The sequence below is a fragment of the Rhinopithecus roxellana genome, chromosome 4 (genome assembly GCF_007565055.1).
Source record: "Rhinopithecus roxellana isolate Shanxi Qingling chromosome 4, ASM756505v1, whole genome shotgun sequence".
Lineage (NCBI taxonomy): Eukaryota > Metazoa > Chordata > Mammalia > Primates > Cercopithecidae > Rhinopithecus > Rhinopithecus roxellana.
In genome coordinates, this window is record NC_044552.1 from 166012983 (window position 1) to 166038085 (window position 25103).

The 25103-nt window shown below is 39.2% G+C and overlaps 1 protein-coding gene across 1 annotated transcript in view; it reads right to left on the bottom strand.

The window, feature by feature from the left end:
• The window catches only part of CEP85L (centrosomal protein 85 like), a 248816-nt gene that overhangs the window by 197822 nt on the left and 25891 nt on the right, over positions 1–25103 (bottom strand). The window contains exon 2 of the mRNA XM_030928400.1: positions 19368–19422. The gene's annotated coding sequence lies outside the window, so the exon portion shown is untranslated. The remainder of the gene's footprint in view (positions 1–19367; positions 19423–25103) is intronic.

The window sequence follows — 25103 nt, forward strand, 5'->3', positions numbered from 1 at the left end:
CAAAAGTTTAATATATCAGGTTGTCCCAAATACACTTTTGAAAATATGCGTTAGAAAAAAGGGAAAATCATATTATATTTGGACATATCTAGACTAAATTAAAATTGGTCTTTTTTTCCTCTACTTTGCGGCATAAACAAGGTATTTCTTAAACAGCCCTAATATTTTGTAGTGTTATTTCGGGGAATCTATTTTTAACATACTACCTAAAACTGAATTCAGAAAAAAATCTTACATACTTTTTTTTACAAGCAAGACTTAAAAGTTTTTAAAAACCTAGTAGAAAAACCAATCTCTACTTTCATTATAGTAATTAACACTAGTTTTTTAATATTCTATGCACCTTGAATCACCAATTCCTAAAATGAAAACACAAAGAACCACCTGAATATCAAATACATGCATTATTACAAGTGCTTACAGAGAATGTGAGATGAATTGCTGATGAACAAAGCATCTAAAATTAACATACTCCTCATGCATATGCTGTGGATGATGACAAGAGAAATTCTGAAAAGATATATATATATATATATATAAGATATACATGAATCTATATTCTCTAATTGAGATATTATACAAATCTTTATAATAATTAGTCTTTATATTAATTAGGTACTTTTTTCCATTACAGTAATCTCCTAATGAAGTTATGGAGCAAACTTTAGCCTTAGCAAAGTTGGGCAAGTTATTTATACTGTGAAAGATAGCTGAAGGATAACTGTTTTCAACTGAGACCAAAAGACATAGTAGTTAGCATTTATTTACATAATCTTAAAAAGGCATAAAATGTCGGTAGGAGGCAGTAGTTATAGTGACACTAAGGGAGGTGGTAGATTAGGAGCATTTGATCGGCATTCCAGGAGAATAGAGAGAAAAGCCAATATCAAGAGAATTCGTCACCACAGTTGCCTGGATGCTGTTGCCTTCTTTGCTCACCCTTGAAGGTCAGTCTGGTTCTGGCCCAGGCCCAAGATCTAAGTTTCAGATCATGGCAGGCTTAGGAGAACAGTGCAGACTGGAACATCTAATCCCACCCCAGCTTGCCCTAAGATGGCCCCTGAATTTGTTCAGCTCCTGGGCGTGCTGCCGTCCTAACTTGCCTGAAACTGTTTTCCAGAAAATTAGAGCAGAAATGAGCAATGCCACGTTAGCTTCAGTTTTGATTTTGGGTGTTACCACATAATTTTTTTTAAAAAAGAATTTTCATCTTCCCCACATACCAACTTTTAGAACAGATGGCTTAAAATGTCTTAGAGGAAATGAGTTGTAATCAGCAGATGAGAGGGTGTCTCCACGTTTTCGTGACATAGGTAGCTATCCCACCTTAAGTACCTACCTGCTACATGTGAACTGGCACCAGGCATTGTAGTTTTTCTGTTGCATTTCCATCCAGAGGGTTATGATGGGCTTCGTTAAAATGATTTGGTACACATGTGGGCATTTGCCCGCAAGTATAACCTCTGTGAAGAGGTAAACTTGATAGGCTTCAAGGTGGCTTTCTGCTGAGGTGGCTGCCAGCCTCCCTGGAGAAGGTGTCAGCTGAAGATGTCAAGTAAGAGCCACAGTGAAGCTCATATGCCTTGATCTCTTTTCAGATCCTGGCAAAAGGCCAGCTGAGGAGTACTGCTGCAGTCAGGAGCTTGGGGAGTTGGCAGATTGCCAGATAAGGGGCTGTATTGTCATTTATAACGCAATGGCTTTTATAGATTTCTAGTAACCCATACTCCTACTTATTTGAACCCTATCATTTCTGGGAGAAAAAGCCAGATAACTTTCCCATTGGAATAAAACCAAAACAAACACTGTAATTAGCTTCACAGGATCTATAGTGAACATCTTTTCAAAGTATTTCGTACTTATTTCAGTCAATATCCTTTGCATGATTGTGTGTCCATAACTCACATGCCTCAGGAGTCTTAAGATGCTCCTTGTTCCTCTAGACACCTTTGAGGATACCCTCATTCCACCATGCCTAGAGTCATGTAATGTCTGTAATTGCCTCATTAATTCCCACCCTGAGTTCTCTGAATCTGGTTTTCTCAAATATGATGAGGAGACTGTCACTTAATGTGAGAGGTGTCAGAATTGTCTTTTTTTCTTTTTTTCTTTTTTTGAGACACAGTCTCGCACTGTCACCCCGACTGGAGTACAATGGCATGATCTCAGCTCACTGCAACCTTGGCTTCCTGGGTTCAAGCAATTCTGCTTCAGCCTCCCCAGTAGCTGGGATTACAGGTGTCCGCCACCACGCCCAGGTAATTTTTTGTATTTTTAGTAGCAATAGGGTTTCACTATGTCGGCCAGGCTGGTCCCGAACTCCTGACCTCATTATCTGCCCGCCTTGGCCTCCCAAAGTGCTGGGATTACAGGTGTGAGCCACCGCGCCCGGCCAAGGTGTCAGAATTTTCAAAGGAAAAATGTAATATTGATAAACTGAGTAAAATATGATTACCATATAATATCATCTTAAGATGTTCTTGTAGCTTAAAACTTGTATAAACAAAATTGGTATTTATACATGTGTCCTATTAATGCACACAAGAGTAGATTAGAACCTATATCCAGAGTATTTTTTCTTGTGCCTTGAAAAACCAACTTAAAAATAAGGTATTTCAAAATTTGGTTTCTAAATACATTTCAATAAGGTTTGTTATTCTTTTTCTTTTAAAATTACATTTTTATAAATAATAAAATTTTAATTGTACTCCAGTTAACTACTAATAAATATCCAGAATCCTTAAGGGTTTATTTTAATTAAAATGTTTAGGACTAATGCATTAGTAAATTGAAATTTGGATACAGGAATTGCCTAAGGTCTTTACTTTGTTTTACAAAACAATCAAAAAAAAGTAATACCAACTCTATAACATCCTAAATCTCTAATAATGTATATGTAATATATTATTAGTGGTAATGTTATTTTTTTAGTTTGAGTATATTTAGTTTTATAGAACAATAAAATATTTTTATATAGAATATTCAGGGAAAAAATAGAGAAGGAAGACAATTATAAGTTGGAGAGAAACTAGGATCTGTCTATAACGACTGTATTAAAGAATAGTACTAAAGCCACCTCATAAACCAATGATGTTGTATCACAAAATGACTTTAAAGTTGATGGAGCTGCAGCAAATAAGTTCAAAGCAAGAGGTGCCAGCACCAGAGACTTGGGTTTCAATACAGCTCTGCTCCCTGCTGGCTTATCATTGGGATCAAATAGGATTGTTGCAGCACTATCTCATAAAGCCATTGTGAGGAATAAATAGGATCATGTTGGAAAAGTGCTGCACAAGTTTTAGGTAATCTAATCTTGCTAAGGAAAGGGGCAAATAATTCACACAAAAAAACTAGAGTAATGGTAAAAGGTATTATTGCATGCTAAGTGAGCACTATGCCAAGAATTTCACATGCAACTTCCCATTTCATCTTCATAACAATGTGATAAAGAATAGTATGCATTGGCCGGGCACAGTAGCTCACACCTGTAATCCCAACACCTTGGAAGGCTGAGGTAGGCAGATCACTTGAGGTCAGGAGTTCGAGACCAGCCTGGCCAACATGATGAAACCCCATCTGTACTAAAAATACAAAAATTATCTGGGCATGGTGGCACACACTTGTAATCCCAGCTACTCTAGAGGCTGAGGCAGGAGGATTGCTTGAGCCCGGGAGGCGGATGTAGTGAGCCGAGAGTGCACCACTGCACTCCAGGCTGAGTGATAGGAGAGAAACCCTGTCTCAAAAAAAAAAAAGTTAGTATGAATTATTATTATCTCCATTTCATAAATGAGGCAACTGAGTCATAGAGAGGCCCCAGGAGACATGGTTAGTTAGTGGCAGAGCAGGAATTCAAAGACAGTTCCACCTGACTCTAGAATCTGAGCACTTTAATATTAGCTATAGTATATTAAAAAGTTCAACTTCATTGGTAATTAAAGATTTAACAATTAAAACATATGGACATGGGAGTGTAAAGGAATGATAAACGTCAAATTCCAGTTGTCTCTGTAGAGGGAGGGAGGAAGGCATTGGAATGGATTTGGGAAAGTGGTGCACAGTGGCTTCAGTTATATGTAGTATTTTATTTTTATAAAATGTAATGAAAATGTGGAAATTTGTTCATATTTGACAAACCACGTCCAGGGGTTATATATTTTTTTCTGCCTACTTTTTTGTATGCTTAAAACAATTCATGGTAAAAAAAAAAATTAAAGCAGTGAACTAAAGTCATCCCATTTCATTTATATAAAGATTAAATAATTAAGAACATAATTTTGGTGAAGGTTTGGAGAAACTGATATTCTCATACACTTAAAATAATATACATTGGACCAACTCTTTTGGAAAGCAACTTGGCAATATGTGCCACAGAAACAATCATGCTCTTTGGTTCAGTAAGTTTCCTTTTGGGACATTATCCTAAGGGAAAAAAATCAAAATGTACATGTACATACAGAAACACACACACTGGAAAAACTATATGTGTGAAAATGTCAACTGCAGTGTTGTTTATAATGGTGGAATATGATAAATAATCTAAAATTTTAACAATAGAAAAGTAGTCAATATTTTGCAGCCTTTAAAGAAATATTTATGATTACTATGTAGCAATTTCAGTAATGATTGTGATGCAACATTAATTGAAAAAAGGATATGAAATTGCATGTCCACTAGGATTAAATCAATGAAAAAATAATCATAGAAAAAGGTTTAGGAAGAAACAGCCTAAAGTAATGAGTACACAATTTGTGTCAAAATGATAAGATACATTCTTTTCTTTTTTTCTTCCAGATTTTTGATATAGATTTGACATACTGTTGTTGAAATGAAAAATTACAGTTGTCCATTGGTACCCAAGAGAGATTGGTTCCAGGATCCCCAAAGACACCAAAATTTGAGGATACTCAAGTCCCTTATTTAGATGGGCATAGTATTTGCACATAACCTATGCACATCCTCCAGTATATTTAAATCGTGTCCAGGTTACTTATAATACCTAACACAATGTAAGTGCTATGTAAATAGTTGTTATATTGTATTTTTTATTGTTGTACTATTATTTTTTATTCTTTGGGAGTTTTTCCTTTTTCTTTGTTTTTTTTTTTCTTTGAGACAGAATCTTGTTTTGTCACCCAGGCTGGAGGGTCGACCTTCTGGCCTCAAGTGATCCTCCTGCCTCAGCCTCCTGAATAGCTGAGATTACAGGCATGCACCACTATGCCTGCCTAAATTCTGTATTTTTTTGTAGAGATTAGGTCTTGCCATGTTGCCCAGACTGGTCTCAAACTCCTGAGCTCAAGCAGTCCTCCCACCTCAGCCTCCCAAAGTCCTGAGCTTATGGTGTGAGCCACTGCACCTGACCTTTTTCCAAATGGTTATAATCAGTCACTGGTTGAATTCACAGTTGGTTAAATTCATGGTTGGTTGAATCTGCAGATGTAAAACCAATGGATACGAATAGCCAACTATATTACATAGTACAAATCTAGCTTTGACAATAGTGAGATAGACACGAAAATAAACTAGAATTCACGGGAGAAAATGAGGGGTTCTAAGAAAGGTGTAGACAATACACTACCAATACAGGAGGTCAGAGGAAGGGGAGATCTGCTAGGCTGGAGTCTTCAGGAATGCTTCACGAAGGAAGGACTATCAGTGGACTTCAGTAATTCGTAGAGCAGGGTAAGAACTGGGATGAAAGGGGGGCTAAGCAGGAGGCATAAAAGTTGCAAAGTGGAGCGATGGTAGATGTTCTCAGGAAACAGCACTGCATGTCACAGAACATTTTACTTTCAGTTTTTCAGGCTTTTCAGAAAATGTGGTAACTTTAAAGTTTTCACAGTTGAATTAATTCTACATAACAACTGGTTGTAGAATCATAGCAACATAATTATGAGTTGTGCTTCTGGCTCCAAATCTTTCATCTAAAAATAATCGCAGTGACTACATCTTGGGAAAACAAAGCCATTACCTATTCTTGTGCTCCAGCTATCTCAGTAGTCACTTACTGGAAAATGGATTACAGGTAAAATAACTGCATGTTTTTAGGACACTACTTGTCTCTCTTACCTTCAGTGAGTTGATTAATGAAATAATTTAAAAACTGATAGTCTCCAGGCATTCTCTAAGACATGAACATGACTTTGAAGAAATCCTTTACCATCACACATCACACAAGCCTGCCTGTACTCCTCCAGAGACATAGCCCTAGTACTCCTGGAAGCCCATTTTGTTCCTTCAGGGAGTATGCTTTCTTTGTGCAGACAGGAGAAAAATGCCGGCGATAGAGATGTGGGGAGTAAGAGGAGGGACGGTAGGTAAGTCTCAGCCATGGGTAAGATGAGTGGGAACCTGTATGCTCCGCTGCCACCATGTGTACCAGCTGTTCTTTGCCCAGCTTCCTTGGGCTAGATACATATTCAGTGAATAATACATGAATCAACAAGATGATAGGTGTGTCATTTATCAAATGATTACTTGTGGTAGAAGTTTACATTCATTCACTTTATTTAATTTTATTTTGACATAGGGTCTTGCTGTGATGCACAGGCTAGAATGCACTGGCTCAATCTCAGCTCACTGCAGCCTCAATTTCCCAGGCTCAGATGATTCTCCTACCTCAGACTCCCAAGTAGCTGGGACTACAAGTGTGTGCCAACACGCCTGGCTAATTTTCATGTTTTTTATAGAGATGGGGTTTTGCCATGTTGCCCAGGCTGGCCTCAAATGCCTGGGCTCAAGCAATCCTCCCTCCTAGACCTCCCAAAGTGCTGGAATTACAGGTGTGAGCCATTGTGCCAGGACATATCCATTAACTTTAATAATCATAAGAATCCTGGCCGGGCGCGGTGGATCAAGCCTGTAATCCAGCACTTTGGGAGGCCGAGACGGGTGGATCACGAGGTCAGGAGATCGAGACCATCCTGGCTAACCCGGTGAAACCCCGTCTCTACTAAAAAAATACAAAAAACTAGCCGGGCGAGGTGGTGGGCGCCTGTAGTCCCAGCTACTCCGGAGGCTGAGGCAGGAGAATGGCGTGAACCAGGGAGGCGGAGCTTGCAGTGAGCCGAGATCGCGCCACTGCACTCCAGCCTGGGTGACAGAGCGAGACTCCGTCTCAAAAAAAAAAAAAAAAAAAAAAGAATCCTGCCCAGCCTATAATTCAAACGCCAGGATACTCAGGTTCTTCAACAGACTCCAGTTTTCTTATCCTCTAAGATTAGTGTAAAATAAAAGTGCCTGATTGCCATCTCACACACTGGTGAGAAATCCGCTGTTCCTCTCCACATCTCCAGGTTTCTCTTCCTTGCCTCACATTCTGTTTTCCTACACAGGCCAAATTCTCCATGTCTTTTTTACATCCCCCTGGTGTTTGTGTTCCCTTTTGCTATATGGCCTTACGCAATTCTTGGCACATCACCCCAATTTCTTCACTCCCCAGAGTTATCACCCACATATGATTGCTTGGGTAACAGACATCTATTTAACTTTTGGTAAAAGGTAAGGAATGTTCCACTCTGGTGCCAAGTAACAACTTAATATCGGATATTAAAACTGTCTTCCCAAATAGAGCCCCAGATTTCTGGCTACTTTGCTAGACTTCTCTCTTTCCTAGGATTGGTGCTTTCATCTCAAACTCTGGGATGCTCAAAATTATTGTTTTATTATGCAAAGCATTTTATTTCTCTGCCTGGGGCTTCCTCCTTCATATCCAAAGCGGACTTACACAGGTGTTTTCCTAAACTTAAGAGTCCTAGAAATCAGAAAGCTATAGTCTGCTATAGTTTTAAATAGCATTTACACAAGATGAAAAAACAAGTTTAGTGAAATTAAATGACTGCCCCCAAAAAGGGGTCAGAGCCTGAATTAAAAGCCTGGCTTGCCTAACTCAATACTTATGCTCTTTCCACTATACCAGGATGAATACATGAGAGTCAATACCTATTGAATGTTTACGACATGTCTGGCTCTGTTCTAAGAGCTTCAGGGGCATTAGCTCATTCAATCCTCATATTAGTTAATACCCCACTTTATAGAAACAGAGATAGCTACCCATAGTGGTAGCTAACACATGCAAGGGTCAGGATTAGAGCCCAGGTAGTCAGTGTCTGTGCTTCTCATCATTAACTGCTATTCTCTACCAGCCTCAAGATCTAGCTCCCTGACATTCTTTTAGTGGCTGAAAATAAAGGCAGCTTATTATCACATTTGGGATTAAGTTAAAAAAAAAAAAATAAGGAAACAGGGGCAGCTATGGTGTGACATTTCGGTCTGCTCCCTGAAAATGACCCCAGCATGGTTTGGAAACTCAAAATTTCTAAAATTGTTGGGGTCTGAAGGTATAGACTAGATTTGCTCAGTGACAAACTTAATTATAAACTTTATAATGGCTGCTTTCAAAACCAATCATGTAATTCAGTCTTTTCTTGCTTAATTAGTTGCCACAAATTCACTCAATCCATTTAGTCAGTCAGTCATTCAAGACTTATTGAGTGTTCTCTATATGTCAGGTACTATTAGGCACCAAGTGAACAAAGAGGGATCCTTCAGGTCCAGACTCAGTCCTGGAGTGGCTCCAAATTTTAGAATTATGATTCGCGTTTCTTCCTCTACTAGTCTATGGGGGATGGTGCTGAGATTCTAGATTTCCTGGCCCAGTTCTTTAGAGAAAAACAATTACTAACACTGAAGAAGGGCATTAAACTGGGTCACCATTGCTTGAGGGAACTATTCCTTAAGAATATAGAACTTGCTTTGATTTCTTTTTACACTCAAAGCGCTGCTCTAAGGTTTGGTTGATGATCTTGAATGGACAAGACCATCAAGGCAAGAAGTCCCATGTAGATGATAACTAGCAATATTTGGGCAGAAACATACCTCGCTTTAATAAAGTGTCTTGGCCAGGCGCGGTGGCTCAAGCCTGTAATCCCAGCACCTTGGGAGGCCAAGACGGGCAGATCACGAGGTCAGGAGATCAAGACCATCCTGGCTAACACGGTGAAACCCCGTCTCTACTAAAAATACAAAAATCTAGCCGGGCGAGATGGCGGGCGCCTGTAGTCCCGGCCACTGCACTCCAGCCTGGGCGACAGAGCAAGACTCCGTCTCAAAAAAAAAAAAAAAATGTATCTTAATGTAAAGGTGGATCTTAGACATGAACTAAATCAGTGGTTTTCAAACTGTGCTCCTAGGGCCTCATTTGCAACAAATGAACATTTTAAACTGCATGTGAAAACTGCATTTTCTGGGTATCTGATTTATATATTGGAGTTTTGCAATTTAATTTCACTTAGGAAGAGGAGAAAAGAGCCTTATTGCTAAATGTGAACACCTCTGAGATTTTCGTTCATTTCTCTATTCACAAGGGACTAAGGCCTAGAGAAATGAAATGACTCACTGAAATGGCAGAGATAAATCATAAACCTAGGTCATTACTCCCAGCCCAGTCCAATGCACAGATCTCCCCCTTCCTATCTACTACCCACTGTGTGTCTGGAGAGCATGGCACCCAGGCCAATGTAAGTCTGGGTGAACTGTATCTTTGTAGCACGGCAAAAGCTGAGAATTCTGTTCTAAATGGTTCTACAAAAATGCTGACTGAGGACCATTTACTGTATATATGATTAAGTGCTACATAATCTACTATGTTCCTCATAATAATCCATGAGTTGGGTTGAGCAAGTATCTCCCCATCCCCCATCCTTAGTTTTGCAAAAAGCAAAACAGTCTCAAAGCCATTGACTTCTTTAAAGAAATATATTAGTAGATAACAACAACAAAACAATCCAAAATTCCAATCTTCTGACTTTTAGAAAGACAGAGTTCTAACCATTATATACTGTTCAAGCCAACTGTTAGTAAGAATATGCTGTGCCTGTGTAGGTAGGAGAGCAATTATGTCATTAAATAGGACAGCTCCCAAAGTTGACAGACATAAATGATGAAAGGCAAAGTTTAGATATCAACCTATGAGCCATGGACAGCTGCAGAGTTTTAAAATTATTACAAGGGGACCTGAAGTCCCGTAAGGTATGCTTACCTGAATAAGGTGGGTTGCACCGATATATACACCCAGTCTTCAAATGGATAGAGACGTTCTTTTGTTTAATAAAGTATGCCTTCAATTAAAAGCATTACTGAAGCCAGATGTGGTACTGTGTGCCTACAGTCCCCACTACTTGCTACTCGGGAGGCTGAGGTGGGAAGATCACTTGAGCCCAGGAGTTCAAGTCCAGCCTGGGCAAAAAGCATTACTGAATTCATAGCAATGTGTTTATCCTTATGTATTTTTGGTCAACTTCTACTAAAAGTATGAACACTATTATGTGCGACTCTGTGAAACTTTGTTGTTAAAAATGAAATTGTAGTTGAAAATATGGGGAATGTCTGTTCAAGGCTAAAATAAAGGGAACAGAACAAAATGAAGATGGGAAATAATTATTTTAAAACATATTTTGTATGTTTTCCTGTGTTTCTATTTTAAAGCTATATATCTAAATTATTGTTCTTTGTTTTCATGTTGAATGGCTGCTTCTTATCTGGCTTTGTTTATTAAGTGTGGTCAGATCATTTATTCTCAGAAAAACTACCCTGTAGTCTGGCCCTACATTCCTCCAAGATAATATCATCTGCAGGAGTCAAGTTTCTTGCCAGAAGAGCTGATTTGCAGAAGTAAACAAACTGGGAGTAAAACCAAGAAATGTTAAAGAAACTTTTGAACTTAGGACATCGATAACAAATACTATGTTAGCTATAAGTGTCTCTAAAATATATATAACATCCAGTCAAGCTGACCTACAGAACTGGAACAGTAAACAGAACACAAAAAGGGCTGTAAGCAATACCATCTAGGAACACGGAGGTAACAGATAGGGCTCCATGTCTGCCAGGGACTCCAGGAGGAACAGCTGTTCCCTTCTCTCAAAACAACCATCCTCTGATGCGTTTCAGTTGCTTACCAACTCAGATCTGCTTTTGAGGAGTAAGCCAAACGCATAGCCTCTGGTGATTTACCTTAGAGACGGCATTAGGGAAACTTAAAAAACAAATGTCAACTTGAAAAGGCCGCATTTCATATCTTTCCTCCATCTCTGGCAGTCTTCCCTTGTTGTTCCACCTACCCACCCCCCTTGCCCTTCCTTACATTTGATTCTTTGTTAGATGAAGCATGGAGACAATGGAAGGCAACTGGGAAACAAACTAAACATTTCCTTCTGGAAATATTACCTACTTTTAAATAACCACTAGGGTCTATAAATATTTTCATTAGAAATTTGCCCTCCCTCCACACACACCAGTCACTTTGTGAAAAACCAGTTTCTCCAAGTCAGAACCTAGAATTTATGGTCTCCTCTCATTGCACTACTAAAACCCTTCATATCCACAGTGAATCTAGGCTATTACCTCTGGAGATAGGAGTTCAGGGCCTGACTCATATATTTATCTCATGAACTAAACCCCTATAATTCCCTGTGGAGTGCGGAGTTGGGGTTTGGAGGCAGATGATAGAGAGGAAAGTTAGAGTTACAACCATTTGGTTCAATGTGGTAGAGCTGTGAACTGACTGTGTGATCTTAGGCAAGTCCCATAAGCTCTCTGGGCCCCAGATAACTCTTGTGTAAAAGGAAAGGATCATACTAGATGACCTCCAACTTTGTATCTTCAAGGTACTGAATGGGAACCGAAGAGAAAAGAGAAGTCGCAAATAGAATTATGGATGTGGTAACTGAATTATTCCCAATTCTTCCCTCTCTCCCTGCGATAGAATTACAAAGCATTTGTCAAGTGGCTTGGCAATACCTTCTACCAGAATGGGCAGAGTATATGTAGCATTTCCCCACCTACTTCATATCGGGCTTGCCCGTGTGACTTGCTTTGGCTAACTAAAGTTAGTAGATGTGATGCAAGCAGAGGGTTTTTTTTTTTTTTTTTAAACTTTTATTTTAGGTTCAGGGGTACAAATGCAAGTTTGTTATATAGATAAACTGCATGTCATGGGGGTTTGCTGTAAGAATTATTTTGTCAGCCGGGCGCGGTGGCTCAAGCCTGTAATCCCAGCACTTTGGGAGGCCGAGACGGGCGGATCACGAGGTCAGGAGATCGAGACCATCCTGGCTAACACGGTGAAACCCTGTCTCTACTAAAAAATACAAAAAACTAGCCGGGCGAGGTGGCGGCCGCCTGTAGTCCCAGCTACTCGGGAGGCTGAGGCAGGAGAATGGCGTAAACCCGGGAGGCGGAGCTTGCAGTGAGCTGAGATCCGGCCACTGCACTCCAGCCTGGGCGACAGAGCGAGACAGGTAGGAGGCATAGTACCTGATAGTTTTTCGAGCCTCACCCTTCTTCCACCCTCCACCCTCAAGTAGGCCCTGGTGTCTGTTGTTCTCTTCTTTGTGTTTCCTTTTTTGTGGTGGTTGTTGTTGTTCCCTTCTTTGTGGCCGTATGTACTCCATGTTTAGCTCCCACTTATAAGTAAGAACACCCGGTATTTGGTTTTCTGTTCCTGTATTAGTTTGCTTCATTGTCTCACTAAGCAGAGGCTTTAAAAGTGGCTTTATTTCTTTTGCTTCTGTAATCTCCTGGCTAGCCACTGGTTCAAGAATGAGAAAAGGGGATGTTAAACGGACCAAAATCTTGAACAAGAGAAATAGAAAGTTATGTTTTAAGCCTCTAAAATTTGCGGTTGGTTATGTAGCACTATTGCAGCAGAGACACAAAAATCTCTGCTGTTTTACTTTTTTCATATATTCCATCCAACAATATGCCTACTGACCTTAAAATCTTATTGATGCTGTTGAACTAAACTGAAATCATCCAGGCATCTTAACTTGACCATGGAAATGTTCTCCTGATTAGCACCATCAGTAGGACGACTTTTGGTACTGAGGATACTGCAAAACTAGAAATTAGTGTACTGAACTTTTCTGTGTAAAAAACACTGTGTTTTTAGCTATATTGAGAAATATTCCTATGAAATTGTACTGTGTTGGCTGTAAGGATGGTGGTCACTGTAACTTACAGTGTAGTCTTTGTGGCAACGTTTTGGAGAAATTGGTCTCTGGTTTCGGCAACTGGAGAAACTGTGTTATCCTAAGCAATTAGTTTGTTTGAATCTTATGGACACTGGGTCTCTATCTGGTTGTGAGCCCTCTTGAATTGCCTGGAAAAGTCATAGCCAAGTATGTGGCCCTCCATAAGCAAGTGGATGTAGGTGACTTTGCAGCATACATTTTGTTTAGCAACTTCCCCTCCATGTTTTATTTTATTTTTTCTACACTCGTTTTCTCTTTTTCTGCTTTCCTTGTAAATTATTATTGTTATTATGTTAAGTATTAAGTATTATTATATCATATACATTTATGTCAACCACCTTAAATCCTTTTGGGAATAGAAATTAGAATACATAAAGCACTACTGTTATTAAAAAAAAAAAAAATCAATTTCCATTAGTAAAATAAAGAGAGAAATGCAGTTTTATCACTGACCCCTCAACCCTTTTGTTGTTAAAACTTACTCAGGATTTGGCGTTTCTCTATTCTGAAATATCTCCAGGTCAGTGTTGTGAATAAAGCACTGATATACATTGGTACGATTTCGAATTCATCATCAAAATAAATGTAAAGACAAGCTGGGCATGGTGGTTCACATTTATAATGCCGCACTTTGGGAGGCCAAGGAGGGTGGATCACTTGAGGTTAGGAGTTCAAGACCAGCCTGGCCAATATGGCGAAACTCCGTCTCTACTAAAAATACAAAAATCAGTTAGGCATGGTGGCCCATGCTTGTGGTCCCAGCTGCTTGGGAGGCTGAAGCACGAGAATTGCTTGAACCCAGAGGTGACTTGCTTGAACCCAGAGGTGGAGGTTGCAGTGAGCTGAGATGGTACAACTGCACTCCAGCCTGGGCAAAAGAGCGAGACTCCATCCCCCCAAAATAAATAAAAGGACAAAAACTGTCTTTCTTCAAGCTGTTTGAAATAGGGAGGAAGGTTTTTCTTTACAAAGAATTTGATGTATTATTCTCTTTTTTGTTTGGTTTCACTCTGTTGCCCAGGCTGTAGTGCAGTGGTGCGATCTCAGCTCACTGCAACCTCTCCTTCCTGGGCTCAAGCAATTCTCTCAGCCTCCCAAGTAGCTGTGATTACAGGTGCATGCCACCAGGCCTAGCTAATTTTTGTATTTTTTAGTAAAGATGGGGTTTTGCCACGTTGGCCAGGCAAGTCTTGAACTCCTGGCCTCAAGCTGATCTGCCCACCTCAGCCTCCCAAAGTGTTGGGATTGCAGGCATGAGCCACTGCACCAGGCCTGATATATTATATTATTATTTTAATTATTTAAGTTAATTTTTTCTTTAATATTGGTTAAATATCTACTATGTGCTCAGATGGTGCTAGTCGTTATGGACAATATAAAGATATTAATAAATAAGATACTTAAATCTTTAAGACGCCCCATGGCTGGCCACTGTGGCTCATGTCTGTAATCCCAGCACTCTGGAAGGCTGAGGCAGGTGGATCACTGAGCCCAGCAGTTCAAGACCAGCCTGGGCAACATGGTGAGACCTCATTTCTACAAAAAATACAAAACTCAGCTGGGCATGGTGGCATGCACCTGTAATCTCAGCTACTCAGGAGGCTGAGGCAGGAGAATCACTTGAGCCTGGGAAGCAGAGGGTGCAGTGAGCTGAGATCGTGTCACTGCACTCTGACCTGGGCAACAAAGTGAGATCCTGTCTCAGAAGAAGAAAGAAGAAGGAGGAGGAGGAGGAGGAAGAGGAGGAGAAAGAAGAAGAAGAAAAGAGATGATGACAACGAAGAAGAAGAAGAGGGAGGAGGAGGAAGAAAGAGGAGGAGGAGGAAGGAGGAGGAGAAGGAGCTCCCATGTGTCTACATTACAAAGACGACTTGGTTTCCTTGGGTGTAACTTGAGGTTCGCTCCAAGAATGATGAAGAAAGATGAGGGAGGCAATGTGGAAGGACCAGCAACCTCCAACAGAAGCATGATCTGGCCTCCTGGTTCTAGTGCAGTGCTCTAATATATCAAGAAATTAGTCGCCAAGGTTGGGGGCAGGACAAGCACAGGAAACACCAGTATAAACACAAAATAAGAGTTAAAGATGAAGAAAATAGAAACTTGAACTAGTCAGGGTCACTAGATAGAAGTGAAGAATAATCAATAGAAACAGAGCCAAATCAGAAGCTGAAAGAACAGTTTTGATTCAAGATATTAATCTGAGTTGACATGTTTTAAACTACCATTGAATATCCAAAGGGATATGAAAATATGAATTGGCACTTGCTGTGAAATTTAGAAGATTTCCAGTAAAGTGTTCTATGTTTAGAGGCAAATGTGTCATATAGGGAAGTCAGAGAGGGGCAAATACCAGTCCTACCAGCATCTGTAGAAAGTCCATTAAAGACAGAGTCTACACAAAGCAATACCTCAGGACATCCCAGCTTGCCCTTCATATAGACAGCATACTGAGTAGTATCTCAGAAACCAAGGAGAAATTCTTTGGCACAATGGTGAAGTCTATGGGCCCTATCACCTCTGCCCTACTTCCACAGACAGTTGGAATGCCAATTTATTAAAGTAATTCTGATAAATCTTGAAATTTCCTTTCTCCCATTGAGTGTACCTAGTATTTCAACAGGACCCCCAAACAATTCTGAAATTAACTGTGAACTCCACCCATGGACATAAACACAATCATCAGAATAAACAAACCAATGAACCATCTTCTGTATTAAAAGACTTAGTTGTAATGTAAAAAAGGAAATTAACCAGAGGAATACACTTAAATGACCCCACTCATGACAGAGTTAATAACAAAACCAAAACAAAATTCAAAAAAACTTTAGAAAAATCCTTAAATCTTAAAATATCTAGAAAGATGATGAGTTACCAACAAGATTCAAAAGAACATTACACCATATGCACGCCATATGCAAAATTTAACACAAAATTGATCACAGGCCTAATTGTAAGAGCTAAAACTATAAAATTCTTACCAGAGAACAGGGGCATAAATATTTTTGACCTTGGACAAGGCAGTGGTTTCTTAGATATGACACCAAAAACACAGATAATAATAGAAAGAAATAGATTGTACTTAAAAAATAAGTTGTACCTCATAAAAATTAAAAATATTTGTGCTTCAAAGAAAACCTCAAGAAAGTAAAGAGAAAACCAGTGGGCTGGGCGTGGTGACTCACGCATATAATTCCAGCACTTTGGGAGGCCAAGGAGGGTGGATCATGAGATCAGGAGTTCGAGACCAGCCTGGCCAAGATGGTGAAACCCCATCTCTACTAAAAATACAAAAAATTAGCTGGGCATGGTGGCAGGTGCCTTAATCCCAGCTACTCAGGAGGCTGAAGCAGGAGAATCGCTTGAACCCGGGAGGTGGACATTGTAGTGAGCCAAGATAGCACCACTGCACTCCAGCCTGGGCAACACAGTAAGACTCTGTCTCAATAAAAAGAAAAGGAGAGAGAATGAGAGAAAATGTTTACAAATCAAATAACTGATAAGGGATGTGTATCCAGGACTTTTACAACTCAACAACAAAAAGACAATCTGATTTTAAAGTGATCTGAATAGACATTGCTCCAAAGAAGATATACGCATGACCATAAAGCATGTGAAATGATGCTCAATATTATTAGTCATTAGAGAAATGCAAATCAAAACCATAATGAGATACCATGTCACAGTCCGTAGAAAGGCTATCATTTTTTAAAAAGACATAAAAAGTATTGACAAGGATGTGGAGATATTGGAATCCTCATACACTGCTAGTGGAAATGTAAAATGTTGCAGCTATTTGGAAAAACAATTTGGCAGTTCCTCAGAAAGTTAAACACAGAGTTACCATGTGACTTAGCAATTCTACTCCCAGGTGTTTACCCAGAAGAAATAAAAACATTTTTACACAATAACCTATATACAAACATTCATACTAACGTTATTCATAATAGCCCAAAAATAGAAATAACTCAAATGTCTGTCCACTCATAAATGGATAAACAAAGTGTTATATACACACCCACAAATGCACTCACATACAAGGGTATATTATTCAGCAATAAAAATGGAGTGCTGATACATGCTACAACATGGATGAACTTTGAAAACATTATACTAAGTGAAAGAATCCCGACACAAAAACCACATAGTTTATTATTCCACATATGTATGAATTGTCTATATATATAGGCAAATTCATAGAAACAGTAGATTAGTGATTGCCAGGGGCTGAGGGAGGGGGAAATAGGGAGTGATTGCTAACGAGTATAGGATTTCCTTTGTGCATGATAAAAATGTTCTGAAATTAGATAATGTTGATGGTTGCACAATTCTGAAAATGTACAACCACTAGAAACCGCTAGACTGTGCACTTTAAAAGTGTAAATTTTATGGTATCTAAAAAAACTGTCAATCATTTAAAAATTACATTTTAAAATAGGAACAATTTAAGGTTAGAAAAGATTCGTTTTGGCCGGGCGCGGTGGCTCAAGCCTGTAATCCCAGCACTTTGGGAGGCCGAGGCGGGCGGATCACGAGGTCAGGAGATCGATACCATCCTGGCTAACCCGGTGAAACCCCGTCTCTACTAAAAAATACAAAAAACTAGCCGGGCGAGGTGGCGGGCGGCTGTAGTCCCAGCTACTCGGGAGGCTGAGGCAGGAGAATGGCGTGAACCCGAGAGGCGGAGCTTGCAGTGAGGTGAGATCGTGCCACTGCACTCCAGCCTGGGCGACAGAGCAAGACTCCGTCTCAAAAGAATAAAAAAAGAAAAGAAAAGAAAAGAAAAGATTCGTTTTGAAATAAAAATAAGATTGCTAGAATTTTAAAAAAAATGACATGGAAGCTGGGCACAGTGGCTAACCCTTGTAAGCCCAGTGTTTTGGGAGGCTGACGTGGGAGAACTGCTTGAGACCAGGAATTCAAAATCGGCCTGGACAACATAAACGAGACTGCCAGGTGACCCAGTAAGACCCTGTCTCTAAAAGAAAAAAGTGAAATGGAAGCAGTAAAGAGCAAAATTGGAAAGCGACAAAAATCAAATCAGTGAATTTGAAGCATTCAGAGAAAAGTGATAAAGGAATGAATAAAATGAGAGAAAAGATGATGTATTAATGGAAGACGATGATGGATCTAGAATATCTGATAAAATATTTCAAAGAGAATGAACAACAATCAAAGAGATAATTTTTTAAAATTTCCCAAAGAATGCCAAGCCACGTTAAGATCCAATCAGGTGAAGAGTTGTTTTTTTATTGTGTTGTATTACTATTGTTATTGTTGTTATTGCTATATTTTTACTATTATTAGCCAGCTTGAAATGTCTGTTTTTAGCTGACAAATAATAATTGTATATATTTATGGGTACATTATGATGTTTTGATCTATGTATACATTGTGGAATGATTAAATCAAAGTAATTAGTACAGCCATCAGCTCACCTACTTAACATTCTTTTACGGTGAGAACATTTAAAATCTACTTAGATTACTGAAATTTATTCCTCCTATCTAACTGAAACTATGTACCCTTTGACCAACATCTCTCCTTTTCCCATCCCTACCCTCCCCCACTCCCTAGCCATTGGTAAGCACCATTCCACTCTCTGCTTCCATGAGTTTAACTTTTTTTTAGATTCCACTTTATCATTGAGTTCATGCAATATTTGTCTTTCTGTGCCTGGCTTATTTTACTTAGCATAATGTCCTCCAGGTTTATGCATATTGTTGCAGTGACAGAATTTCCTTCTTTCTTAAGGCTGTATGATATTCTATCATGCATATATATCACATTTTCATTATTCATTCATCCACTGACACTTCAGTTGCTTCCGTATCTTTACTATTGTGAATAGTTCTACAATGAACATTGAAGTGCAGATATCTCTTTGACATACAGATTTCAAGTCCTTTGCATATATACCCAAAAGTGGGATGGCTGGATTATATGGTGATTCTGTTTTTAGATTTTTGATGAGCCTCCATATTATTTTCCATAATGGTAATGCTAATTTACATTCTCATCAACAGTGTACCAGGGGTTCGTTTTCTCTATGCCCTTGTCAACCCTTGTTATCTTTTGTCTTTTTTTTTTTTACCATAGCCATTCTAACAGGTGTAAGATGATATCTCATTGTGGTTTTAATTTGCATTTCCCTAATGATTAGAAATATTGAGCATTTTTTTCATTTCTCTGTTGACGACATGTATGTCTTCTTTTGACAAATGCCTGTTAGCTTGAACTTGTTGCCTGGAAAATTATGAAGTCTACTTCATGTTGTATTGCAGTAGAACCTTAAGGCATGATCCTGGAAATCTGGGTCCCAGCTCTGTTACTTACCAGTAATGTAGCTTTGGGCAAATCATTTCACCTCTTTGGGCCTCAAGTTCCTCATCTGCTTTAAAAAAAAAGAAAGGAAAAGCTTGAACTAGATGACTTTAACACAATTCCTTAAGCAAAAGATATGAGCCAGGAGACAGATAGAAAGTAAGGCAAGAAAGCCAGACAGCAGAAGATAATAAGGAAGTCCTTATCTACCAGAACTAAAATTTTGAGGACGAGGTGAGAAGGGGGCGGGGTGTACAAGCAATCCTGACACTGTCCGTAGTGCTGAAGTGTCATTATTTTGTCTGGGTGCCAGTTGGAGGAGTTAGGAATTGCTTTGGTAAGCAGTATGGAGATCTGACAATTTTAGAGCAGAACAGTGACACTCTGAGCTCATTCACATCTGTGTATTTAACTACTACAGATTCTGATTATTCCCAATCCTATATCTCTATCATTGACCTTCATGCTGATCTCCCAGTACGTTTTCCACCATCTACCAAGTATTATCTGCATTTTTACTGTGTTGAATTTACTTCAAACTCAATAGGTACAAAAGTGAACTTATCATATTCATTAATGATCCTGCTTCTTCTCCTGCATCTTCTATCTTGATTAGTGATACTAAGATGTATCCCTTTCCCCAAGCCAAAGAACTAGGAGACTTACATGATTTTACCATGCCCACCATCTATAGTCAACCACCAAGTGTGTCCTGCCAATATTGCCCATGAATACATCTTACATTCATCTCTTTCTCTCTACCCTACTGTGGATGGATTTATTTAGGTTATAAATGTTTTTTGGTTGGACTACCATAATATCCTCTTCAATAATCTTGTCTTCAATTTTGCACCCTTCTAATTTACATTTATGGCCAAGTTATTTCCCTGCTAAAAGCCTTCTCTGGCTTAGTTGTATATAGCACAAAACCCAGGTTACTCAGAATTGCATTCAAGGACACTTCATAATTTGTACAAGGAAAAAAATTCTGAAACAGGATATTTATTAGGGAGTTCCCAATGGATCAACATCTGTAGAAGAATGGAGAAGGAAACAGATTAGGTAAAAGGAGAAGTTGAGCTGTGATCCAGCCCCAATAAAGGTTGCTCAGCCCACCCCTTGGGTAGCTCTGGAGTTGGACTGGCTGCTCAGAATTGTTCCAAGTTGGATCAAGTGGGAGCCAAAGCTTTATAAAACACACTGGTCAAGCATTGGATGCAAGATGTCTTTGGAAGGAAGAAAGACCTTGGGTAATGCTACAATTTGAGGGTTGTCTTCTGGCATCATTGTCAGAAACTGGGAGAATAAGTCCTTCATTCCCAAAGGTGGATCTCAGCAGCACATCAGAAAATCCATGAGCCACCGTATACTTGTCTACCTCTACACGTTCTCCTGTGTGCTTCCTTGACTCTCTGCATTTACTTTATCATACCATTTACTGAACTCTATTTTATTCTCTCTTTACTTTTCTGTATTCTTCACTAGACTGTGAACTCTGTGCAACAAATGCTGCTACTATATAAATCATTGCTTTATCCTCAATGCTTGCAGCATTAAACAATTTATGAACTAAAACATTAAGCACTTTGGGAGGCCGAGGCAGGTGGATCATGAGGTCAAAAGATCGAGACCATCCTGGCCAACATGGCGAAACCCCATCTCTACTAAAAATACAAAAATTCACTGGGCAAGGTGGCAGGTGCCTGTAGTCCCAGCTACTCGGGAGGCTGAGGCAGGAGAATCTCTTGAACCCAGGAGGCAGAGGTTGCAGTGAGCCCAGATCGTGCCACTGCACTCCAGCCTGGCAACAGAATGAGACTGTAAAATAAATAAATAAATAAAAATAAAAGAGAGAAAGAAAAAGAAAAAGAAAACGTTAAATGAATGAACGCATATTTCCTTTCTCCCCATTCTTTACTCCCTGTTGCTCTAGTAAAACCAAACTACTTGAGGTTTCCTGAATTTTCGTGCTAGAATGCCTTTGACTTACTCATCAGCTGAATATCTACTTCTCTTTCAAAAGTCAGTTCAATTGTTACCTTTGGAAAACTTTTTCCCAGGCACAGTCACAATCTTCACTCTCTGTGTTTCCTCAGAACTCATTTTGTACCAACTACACTCCTATTATTTTTAATTTACATGTCTGATTATTTTCAGGGGGTATGAGACCTTGAGCCTCATCTATTTTGTGTTCTTAGCACCTATAGAGACCTGGTACACAGTGAAGAAAAAAAGAACGAACAATAAATATGTGATTAAAGTCAGGCTCTAGGATTACTAACTAGGAAGTAATGTGAAGAATAAACTAAAAGGGAAGGGAGTTATATGGGAGAAAATTGTTAGGATAACCTAGAGGCAAGTGACTGTGGACACTGAATTTGCTAAAATTCCTTTCCTGAAATCAGTGTTTTCCACATGCAAATTGAAGAGCAGAATGATATTAGCACAGTTGTAACTTTGCCTAACATGTCTTAGTCATGTAGTGTCCCAGTCTACTTCTTATGCGATGCTAGTGTAAGGGTGTCAAAATCAAATGCCTTCAGGGTCCAGGAAGATTACCTAAATGTCTAAATGTTCAGTGGGCCTATGGGAAACAAAGGGCCCACTTGAGGGGCATTCAATTTCAGTTTTTAAATAATGTGGTCACCAAACAGAACAAGTGTTAGGGCCTGACGTGGCCTACAAACCCCCAGTTGCCGCCTCCTCTTTTACACATTTTGAAATCACATTTTTTTTTAACTACAATGGAGCTGAGTGGGAGGAGATATGAATGACACTTTCATCCTTGTAGAAAAAGAGGGTTGTTTCTATATTTCTAATAAAAAAGTAGAATTATTTTTGAAGTGGCTTCCTTCTCTGCCAGGAAGCCAGGAAATCAGATTAGAAATTTCATTGGCATAAAAAAAAAAAAAAAAGGTGGCTGGGTACGGTGTCTCATGCCTATAATCTCAGCATTTTTGGAGGCTAACGCAGGAGAATCACTTGAGGCCAGGAATTTCAGACCAGCCTGGGCAACACAGTAAGACCCCCACCCCAGCTCCAAAAAAAAATTTTAAAGTATTCTGGGCATGGTAGCATGAGCCTGGAGTCCCAGCTACTTGGGAGGCTGAGGTGAGAGGATCACTTGAGCCCAGGAGGACGAGGTTGCAGTGAGCCCAGGTCACACCCCTACACTCCAGCCTGGGCGACAGAGCCAGACCCTTCTCAAAAAAAAAAAAAAAAAAGTCTTTCCTTGGCGTTGCTTTTTTTTTTTTTTTTTGACAAAGTTTATTTTCTTCTTATTAAAAAAACAACAATCTGTTAAAATATTTCAAAAATATAGAAAAGTTTAAAAATAATCCCTCAAAATTTCACCACCAGTGAACAATCTTGACTATCATTTTAGTTTATGCATCAGATATTAGGTGGGATTGTAGGACTGACATGTGTACTCAGAACTAGGTGGCAGGTAAGCAGGAAAGCAATTTATTTCTAACTAGCTGGGTTTCTGTAACTAATGATCTAACATAGCTAATAAAGACATTCTGGGCCAGGCACAGTGGCTCACACCTATAATCCCAGCACTTTGGAAGGCCAAGGCAGGCTGATCGCATGAGCCCAGGAGTTGGAGACCGGCCTGGGCAACATGGCAAAACCCTGACTCTACAAAAAAAAATACAAAAATTAACTGGGGTTGGTGGCACACACCTGTGGTCTCAGCTACTCTGGAGGCTGAGGTGGGGGATCACTTGAGCCCAGGAGGTCGAGGCTGCAGCAAGCCAAGATCATGCCTCTGCACTCCAGCCTGGGCAACACAGTGAGACCCTGTGTCAAAAAACAAAACAAAACAAAACAAAAAAGACACTCTGAGATGACTCTAAAGTGCCTGACTAAAACCAGATGGCCACAGGGCCTGACAACAAGGAGGAGTTTACTGCTGCGCTATTATTGCTGAAACGGAACTTGGTTTTGAATCCACAACAGAACCATTGTGCTTGTGACATTTGCTTTGAGAAATGAATACTGGGTTGACAGTACACAAGAGCTTTTCAGTCTAGTCCATAAAGAACTTTCACTTGATTGCCAGCTTCTTACCAGTAATTCAACATAGAAAAGTACAGTTTTTGACCTTAGAACATTGAATACAATTCCTAACATTAAAAGATGTGGATTTCAAAAGTCAAATGAGACCACATTACAATAAACGGAACCACAGGTTTTGTTTGTTTGTTTTTTACAGGAAATTGTGTTGTGTTTACAGTTAGAGCATTCTGTGCTGAGGTATTCTCTGGCTCATGTGTAGACTCATAAGGGAGAGAGGAGTTGAGAAGTAGTTCTCTAGAAGAACTAGAGAGACAGATGTAACTATCCCTGATACTAATTAGCAGAGATCTGGAATGAAAGAAACCTCAATAATCTCATATTTAGACAATCTTTTTCAACATGTTCATTATTAATAGTAAGCAGATCTCATGTTAATTTCAAAGAAGACTTAACAGATTTCAAAATATCTGAAGTTCTATTTTTTTCCTATAAAATTTTTGTAATTTTTAAAAACAGTATTTTGGACTTCCCTTGAAATTTTCCTGCAATGTCACTGGTATATTTTGCGATAGAGTTTTAAGAATATCCCCAGTGAGGGTTTAGAAAAATTTAATTCATTATAAATAGATCTATATTTTACTTTATTATTCTAGTATAATTATTTATTTATTTGTTTATTTTTTTGAGACAGAGTCTCTCTCTGTTGCCCAGGCTGGAGTGCAGTGGCACGATCTGCAACCTCCACCTCTTGAGTTCAAGCAATTTTCCTGCCTCAGCCTCCTGAGTAGCTGGAATTACAGGTGTGCCACCATGCTTGGCTAATTTTTATGTATTTTTATTAGAGAAAGGGTTTCACCATGTTGGCCAGGCTGGTCTCAAACTCCTGACCTCAGGTGATCCACCCACCTCGGCCTCCCAAAGTGCTGGGATTACAGGCATGAGCCACCACAACCGGACTGTTATAATTACTTCTAATCATAATATTTCTTACTTACAGGCCACTGCATGTTCAGACCATTTTTTCCACATATAATTAGAAATATAAAGCCTGTATTGCACTTAAATATCATCATACTGTTTTAACAGATTTTCACCTACATTAAAATTCACTTTAAAATTATTACTCTTAGAAATAATTGATGTCTCTAAGGTTTTGGATATTCTAAAAGGAAATAGCTGTTCTTTTAAGCTAAATATCATAAACTGATTTTATTAAATAAGGTCTTACATTTCATAGTGGCAGCAGTTTATAAATATAGGCTTACTAATTCATTGCTTTCTTTTATTCATTAGTTATGCTTTGGTACTTTATTTAAGTACCCGAGTGGATTATACTAGATGCTGCAATTCAGAAACACAGGCTGTCTGCAGGTGAGACACAAGTTTCACCTCCAGGGGTACACAGTTTAACTGCAACAAAATGTTTTAAAGAAGGAACACTTCACTGTGGAATAAGGAAACAAGTGACTTGTTACCCAAAGAGCACAAGGAACCCCTCTACTGCTGAGTTGTTCACGTTTTCTTGGTTTATGCTTCAGGTAGAGGTAAGTGAAACTTCAAATAATATTATGCCCTATAGCTTCAAACTGGAGAAAAAAAGCCCTTACACCCCTGAAATATGCATGCATGCCTGAGCATGCACACACACATATACTTTTACCTTGCTCTAAACTTTTGCTCATGTACTTAGTAATAAAATGTTATTTTTAGACTTCACAGCTCCAA